A 7,453-nucleotide genomic window follows, 5' to 3' on the forward strand; every position below is an offset into this window, starting at 1 on the left:
GTCCTGAGTTCAATTCTCAGCAACCACATGGTGGCTCACAACCATCTGTAATGAGGTCTGGTGTCCTCTTCTGGCCTACAGGCATACACACAGACAGAACACTGAGAATAGTGTATATATAATACTGAGAATAGTGTATATATAATAATAATAATAAATCTTAAAAAAAAGAGTTTACAAAAGTAAATATGGTCTGTCATGGAAGTATAAACATACATAATAGCTACTCCAGAGGCTCAAGTAGAAAGATGATTCCAGCTTGTGGTCAGCCTGTCTGAAGACTGTCCTGCTTAACTAGAGAGAGGGACAGAAAAACAGAGACAACCCCAGAGCCTCCCTCCTGCACGTTCCACGAACACTCTATCACTGGGCAGGGCCAATCCTTACAGTCTGATTCTCTGAATTCCCAACTGTTCTCACTCTCTTCCTTGACCATTCAATCTAAACTAATAGGGAGTAGTGGAGAAAGGAAGACGAGATGATATTAATTGACCACTGGCATCCCGGTGTATTATTTACTTGGAAATTTTCATTAATCTTTCTTAAAAGAACAAATGTTATTTTATATATCATAAATGCATAATCTTTATAAGAAATTCAAATAGTAGGAGGATCTCTAAGTTCAACTCCAGCCTTGTCTACAGAGGGAGCTCCAGAACAGCCAAGGCTACACAGAGAAATCCTTCCTCAAAAAACCATCATCATCATCATAAGTCAAATATTCCCAAAATGCTTCACTTAGAAAATGAATGTCAGCCGGGCGGTGGTGGCGCACACCTTTAATCCCAGCACTTGGGAGGCAGAGGCAGGTGAATCTCTGTGAGTTCGAGACCAGCCTGGTCTAAAAAAGAATGTCTAGAAGAACCATACTGAGAAGTAATCTCTGAAAAGAGTATTCTGGCACAAACTTGTAAACTTCATTTGTTATTGTTGATTTTTCAGGTGGAGTCTTACTCATTGGTCGGCTAGCCTTGAACTCATAATCCTCTCAGCTCAGCCTCTGAAGTTGCTGGGACTTTAGCACATATACCAAACCAAACTGAGATCCTAGATACACATTTTAACTTATACATTAATTTGAATATAAACTAAGTAATTAACAAGCACCTATACTACATATTCATATTATGCAAGATTACATAAATGTTAACTTTGCAAAAATGTAGCTATATTATTCATTCAATACCTACTATTTTCACAGATACTACCCTCAAAAAAATAAAGAACGCTTTATGCTTTTGCATGTCATTTTAGCACAGGGATCACACTAATCTCTATATCGTTCCAATTTTAGTATATGTTCTCTCCCTTCATATGAATTGCTTCATGCATCCAGGCAAGTTCACTACCACTGAGCAGCAACTCCAGGCCTAAAGGACCTTTTTCTTACCCTAATGTGCCCATCCTCAGTGTTCAGTGAAGCTTGAGACTTTTCAGGGATCTCTTTCTGTGATTCTCAGCCGTGAGATTCCTAACGACACTAATTAAGGAACTGTGAAAAATTCATAGATGACAAATTTAACAGGAAGCCAAAGCTCCTGAAATCTCTCTCTCACTTTTTAATCTTTCTGTGAGGCAGATGCAGAGATTCACACCTTCTGGACAGAGCTTATACCTGGATGCTTTTTCGTCTCTGATGGTTTGGGGAGCAAATTGAAAAGAACATAAAGACGATTTCTTTCTTTCTTTTTTTTTTTTTTTTTTTTTTTTTGCATTCCACCCCCAGCCACGGCAACAGCTGAGCTGTGCCTTAATTGTACCCTTCACCTCGAAGATGTTACAGATGTCTAGAGGTAGTTATTATTGCAACACAGAGAACACTAAGGAAGCATAAACCATGGTGAGATGTTTGAAAAAGCAGAATGTGAATTCAGATATGGTTTGCCATTGCTGACTGTTGTAATTTATGCTTTGTTTTATTTATTGAGTCAGGGTCTGTCTCAATATATAGTGAAAGTTTGCTTGGAACTGTCAAAATTTCTGCCTCAGGCCGGGCGGTGGTGGCGCACGCCTTTAATCCCAGCACTCGGGAGGCAGAGATAGGTGGATCTCTGGGAGTTCGAGGCCAGCCTGGTCTACAGGAGCTAGTTCCAGGACAGGCACCAAAGCTACAGAGAAACCCTGTCTCGAAAAACCAAAAAAAAAAAAAAAAAAAAAAAAAAAAAAAATTTCTGCCTCAGTTTCCCATGTACAGGTGTGCATGACCACACCCAGATATTGTTATTTTTCTGTATATATTCATCCCCAGGATTCTGAAGATATTTCTAGAACCAATTTTATTACTATAATAAAATGGAGTAGAAATATAATCATGGGTTTCTTCTTTTAATATTAATTTTATGTTTATGTGCCTGAGTACATGTGCACTGCACCACATGCATACAGAAACTCAGGCTGTCTTTTTACTTTCTTGGTATCTTTTGAAGCACAAAATCAAAATTTTTGTCTTGGGGGGATTATAAATTTCTCATTCTTTTTCACAAAAGATTAAACAACTTTTAATAATAAAACAGGTTTCTTTGGGTTTGTTTGTTTGTTTGGGTTTTTTTTGCTTTGTTTTTTCGAGACAGAGTTTCTCGGTAGCTTTAAAGCCTGTCCTGGAAATAGCTCTTGTAGACCAGGCTGGCCTTGAACTCACAGAAATCCGCCCTCCTCTCTGTCACCCGAGTGCTGGGATTAAAGGCGTGTGCCACCACCACCAGGCAACAGTCCCTTGGAAATCCAGGCAAGGTGACTCACGCCTATGATCCCTGTATTTTAGAAGCTGAAGCAGAAGTATTGCCATGAATCCAAGACACCCAGGGCTATATAATACGCTCTAGGCGGCAGACCAAGACCCCTGAAGAGTGAGACCTTCTTCCCAAAACAAAATTATTGTGGCCAGAGAGATGGCTCTGTGATCAAGAGCACCCTCTGCTCTTCCAGAGGACCTGGGTTGGAGTCCCAGCACCCCCATAGTGGCTTACACTTTGTAACTCCAGGTCTCTAGGGAATTCAGTGCCCTCTTCTGGCCTCCACAGGCACTGCAGGTGTGTGGTGTGCAGACCTCAGGCAGGCAAAACACCCATATGTATAAAATAAAAGGAAGAAAACAAATTAATGAAATAAATGAAAAAAAATTTAAATCCTTGGGGGACATGAACTAGGTAGTGTTTCCTAATTTACACTGAACAGTTTCATAGAATTCTATAGCAAACAGGAAAGTAATCTAGGAGTACATTCCAAGGAAAATAAGAAAAAAATTGATAAGTAATTAAAAGGCAAAGCACTTAATGGGTAGAAAATTAACTTTCAGCTGGGCGGTGGTGGTGCACGCCTTTAATCCCAGCACTTGGGAGGCAGAGGCAGGCGGATCTCTGTGAGTTTGAGACCAGCCTGATCTACAAGAGCTAGTTCCAGGACAGGCTCCAAAACCACAGAGAAACCCTGTCTCAAAAAAACAAAAAAAAAAAAAAAAAAAAAAAGAAAATTAACTTTCATATAGTTGCTATGTAAGAATAAAAAAACCGTGCGATTTATTTTGACTTCTACCCATACCTGTAAGTGCATATGAAGCAGATAGAGGCTATTACACAAAACACAGCTGAAGGAAAATCTGCCCCACTGAGCTGAGAGGGACGGAAAGGAAGCCAGCGTTGATTGCTCGGGTTAATGGGCTGGCGTCCAGAAATGACGAATGGCTACATTAAAGAAGTTATTACCTTTATATGTTGAATGATTGCCAGTGATGTTTTAAATAATATGTGTGGCTCTTGAAATTAAGCTTTCTGATTAATTCCTCATCTTCTTTGAAATCCTTGGTAGTTAAAACTGACTTCAATATAACTCTGGAACTTTTAAGGAAGTTCATGGGAGCACACCGAGTTAGCAGTTTATAAATTTTCTTTATTTCACAGAGGAAAACAGGCACAGGAACTGGTTACCTCTTCTGTGGTCGTCCTGATGAAAATCTCCTGGGTTTGTTTCCTCTTTGTAAATACACTCCACCATACTTACCGGAACGCACAGATACTTAAAGGAGAAACGGTTCCTGGTGGGCAGGGAAGGCTGAAATTTGAGAGGGCTGGAAGGAAAGGTTGGGTCAGTAAGACAAGCAAGAAGAGAAATATGCGGTCAGAAAGCTATTAGAGCAGTCTTCTTAAAAGAATTCAGAACTTAAGCAGAATTAAACAGCCTGCTTAAGCCTCAGGACCTCACACAGGCCAAGCAGCCCTGTCACTCAGACACCCTCCACCCACCTGGGAATTTTTATGTGCTTAAGGAAAGAATTACATTCTCAAACCTCACCTGGGTCTGCAATGGGGGACATGAAGAGATGACAAGAGCGTTTGATATAAAGTGATCGTAACAAGATGCCAGGGGCGGAATACTGTAGAGTGCTTGTAAATTCGAAGCTATGTGTATTCTTCAGAGATCCCTCTAACTGTCCTGGATGAGTTGAAGAAAATATTTGACCGGCATCTAGGGAAGCCGTGTGCTGGACACTGTCCATCACTGTGGCAGGATCCCCGAGAAAACAATAGCAGAGGGAGACATGTTTATTTCAGCTCAAAGGCTCAGAGATCTTTGACCAGCTGGCTCTACTGTTTGTAAGCTTGCAGCAAGGCAAAATGTCATGTCGGACAGGACAGTCGTAGTAGGAGAAGGGTGCTCTGCTCATGGTGGAGAGGAAGTAGGATATAACCCCACTACCTGCCTCCACTTCCACTAAGTAGGTGCTACTTCCTAACTTCCTCCAACTCAGTAGCCCCTTTATGATTTGCAAACTCTTTATGACCCACAAACTGGGGACCGAGGTTTCAAGAGTCTTGTGGGGGGGGGGGCAATTCAAGCCATAGCAACTAACCAAAAACACTAACATGCAAGCGGATCAGTGAGAGTGCTTCAGTTGTGAACACTTAATAAAACTCATCCCCCACCGGGCGGTGGTGGCGCACGCCTTTAATCCCAGCACTCGGGAGGCAGAGGCAGGCGGATCTCTGTGAGTTTGAGACCAGCCTGGTCTACAAGAGCTCGTTCCAGGACAGGCTCCAAAACCACAGAGAAACCCTGTCTCGGAAAAAAAAAAAACAACAACAACAAAAAAAAAATCATCCCCATGAATCATGTTCACAAACAATAAGGACATTTACTATGTTCCCAGACAAGGAAGTTCAGGGCTAGGGCAGGATTGACTGATGTTATTAACAAAGAAACAAAAGCGAGAGGGGTCTTCTATCCTTCCAGTGTGCCATAGTGGGTCACCTGCTGCCCTCGGACAGTGGGGGAGTAACTGGTAATCCTTGATGTGCCAAGAAAGAAGACCCCCTTGCACGAATGAGGAAGTCCTTTTAAGAACCCCACAAGACTGGTCACATGTTTATTTGAAGCCAATTACTGGTCCCAGTTTGGAATGTCCTGGATTGGCTGTGCTAGTCATATTGTTATGGAGAAGAATGAAAGCCATTGTGTCCTCCCTTAAGAGTTAATCCAGTTGGGCAGGTCCTTGACCTGCTGAAGGGACCACCCCTAAAATAGCCATGCTAAAGAGGAAGGGGGAATAATTATTCTCTTAAAGGAAGTGTCCTTTTCCTCGCCAGAATTCTCTCGCCCAGCACACCCTCTTACAGGGTCACAGACATAACTTTTCCTCTCTCTATCTCTGTTCTCAACATGCTTTCCCAAAACACTTTGAATTTCCTTACTCAAGCCCCTTCCCTGCCATGTGACTGCCTGCCCCATGTAGCTGTTGGTCATACTAATTTAACTCAGTTGGCATGCTTCTCTCTCTCTCTCTCTCTCTCTCTCTCTCTCTCTCTCTCTCTCTCTCTCTCTTCTCTCTCTCTCTGTCCTCTATTTTCCCCCTCTGCCCATGATTTTTCTTTTAAATTCAAACAAAAATTGTCCTCAAACTTCTGTTTGAGTATATATATATGTATATATATATATATATATATATATATATATATATATTTTTTTTTTTTTTTGGATTTTTCGAGACAGGGTTTCTCTGAAGTTTTTGGTGCCTGTCCTGGAACTAGCTCTTGTAGACCAGGCTGGCCTCAAACTCACAGAGATCCACCTGCCTCTGCCTCCCGAGTGCTGGGATTAAAGGCATGCACCACCACCGCCCGGCCCTTGAGTATATTCTTAAATTATTTTATTAACTATATTAGGACCCCCAAGAGGGGACCCTGATTTCCTGCTATCATCTGCTGACCATACAGGGACACCACAAAAATTTTATGTGTGGGATAAATAGTAGAGACTCAACCATATTTAGTAAGGTCTGTAACAGGGCAAGACAGTTCCTCCATCTTGTGTTTCTGATGAGCCTATAGACTCCCGGTTGGCAGCCTTCACAGCCATATGTTAATTGTGCCGTGATTTTCAGTTTGACTTCAGTCAAACTCCAGACAGAGAATCCCCTTTTCCCTCCCATGTCCTGGTAATTTTTCTCTATACTGCCTCACTTGGACACCCATTAACTACATTTCATGACTCATTAATGTGGCTGACTTCGGTTTAGAGAGCAGCAGCCTTCTGAGACAAAAGATAAGGGACACCTGGCTCCCTCAGCACCAAGCCCAGCCCCCAGCTGGCCTGTCCTGAGTCCTACCTTCCCAGTGGGAGCTGCAGTCAATGCTGTCACCCACAGGCTGGCCTCAAGGGGACCTACTCCCTCCTAGTAACCTTTGGTACAAGATGGAGAGATCGCTTACCTTCACTCCCTGGGGCATAGTTAAGTCAGCCCGAAATATTTAAATAAGCTTTCCCCAAAGGCCCGGTGGTAAAAGAGGGAAGGGAGCCAAAGAAACCTGAGCCAGCTGCTCTTCTGTGAAGACAAACCTCATTCATCCTGAGTTGGTGCCTGAGCCTGTCTGCCTCTGAGCTGTGAGGTCACCTTTTCTTTTCCTTCCAGGAATGAAATCTTACAGCAGAGCTGAGTGACTGCCAGTCAGACACCTTCAGCTCCCAGTCCTTGATTTTTGGGTTAAGTTCCCTCTTTTCTCTGGTATTCATCCCCTTCACTGGTTCAATCTCTGGTAGAGGTTGTCATGCTCCATCTCAGAAGTGTGACCTTTCTGTTGTTTTTCTTTTTTTTTTTTTTTTTGGTTTTTGAGACAGGTTTTCTCTGTAGCCTGTCCTGGAACTAGCTCTTGTAGACCAGGCTGGCCTCAAACTCACAGAGATGCACCTGCCTCTGTCTCCCGAGTGCTGGGGCTAAAGGCATGCACCACCCCTGTTCAGTACAAGCTTACTATTCTTAAAAGAGATATACGTTTTTTAAAAGGTTTTTTGTGACTCTCCAACAGACTAATTAAAATAATTACTTTTAAGTTTCTAGGAAATTAATAGCTTATACTAGCCATTCTGTGTGAAGACAAGGCTTAAACGCAACAGAGATGTGATCAGGACAGAAAAACACCCTATGTTAGAGTTTTGATTGTTATGACAAAACACCGTGACCAAA

The 7,453-nt window shown here is 42.3% G+C and overlaps 1 non-coding gene across 1 annotated transcript; it reads right to left on the reverse strand.

Annotated features, from left to right (window-relative positions):
• Window positions 1–1,214: 1,214 nt before the first annotated feature.
• On the reverse strand, window positions 1,215–1,320 carry LOC130866139 (U6 spliceosomal RNA). Its single transcript, XR_009056314.1, has one exon. It is a non-coding gene; the product is annotated as a U6 spliceosomal RNA (small nuclear RNA).
• Between the last annotated feature and the right edge of the window lie 6,133 nt (window positions 1,321–7,453).

The sequence above is a fragment of the Chionomys nivalis genome, chromosome 24 (assembly GCF_950005125.1).
Source record: "Chionomys nivalis chromosome 24, mChiNiv1.1, whole genome shotgun sequence".
In the NCBI taxonomy this organism is placed as follows: Eukaryota; Metazoa; Chordata; class Mammalia; order Rodentia; family Cricetidae; genus Chionomys; species Chionomys nivalis.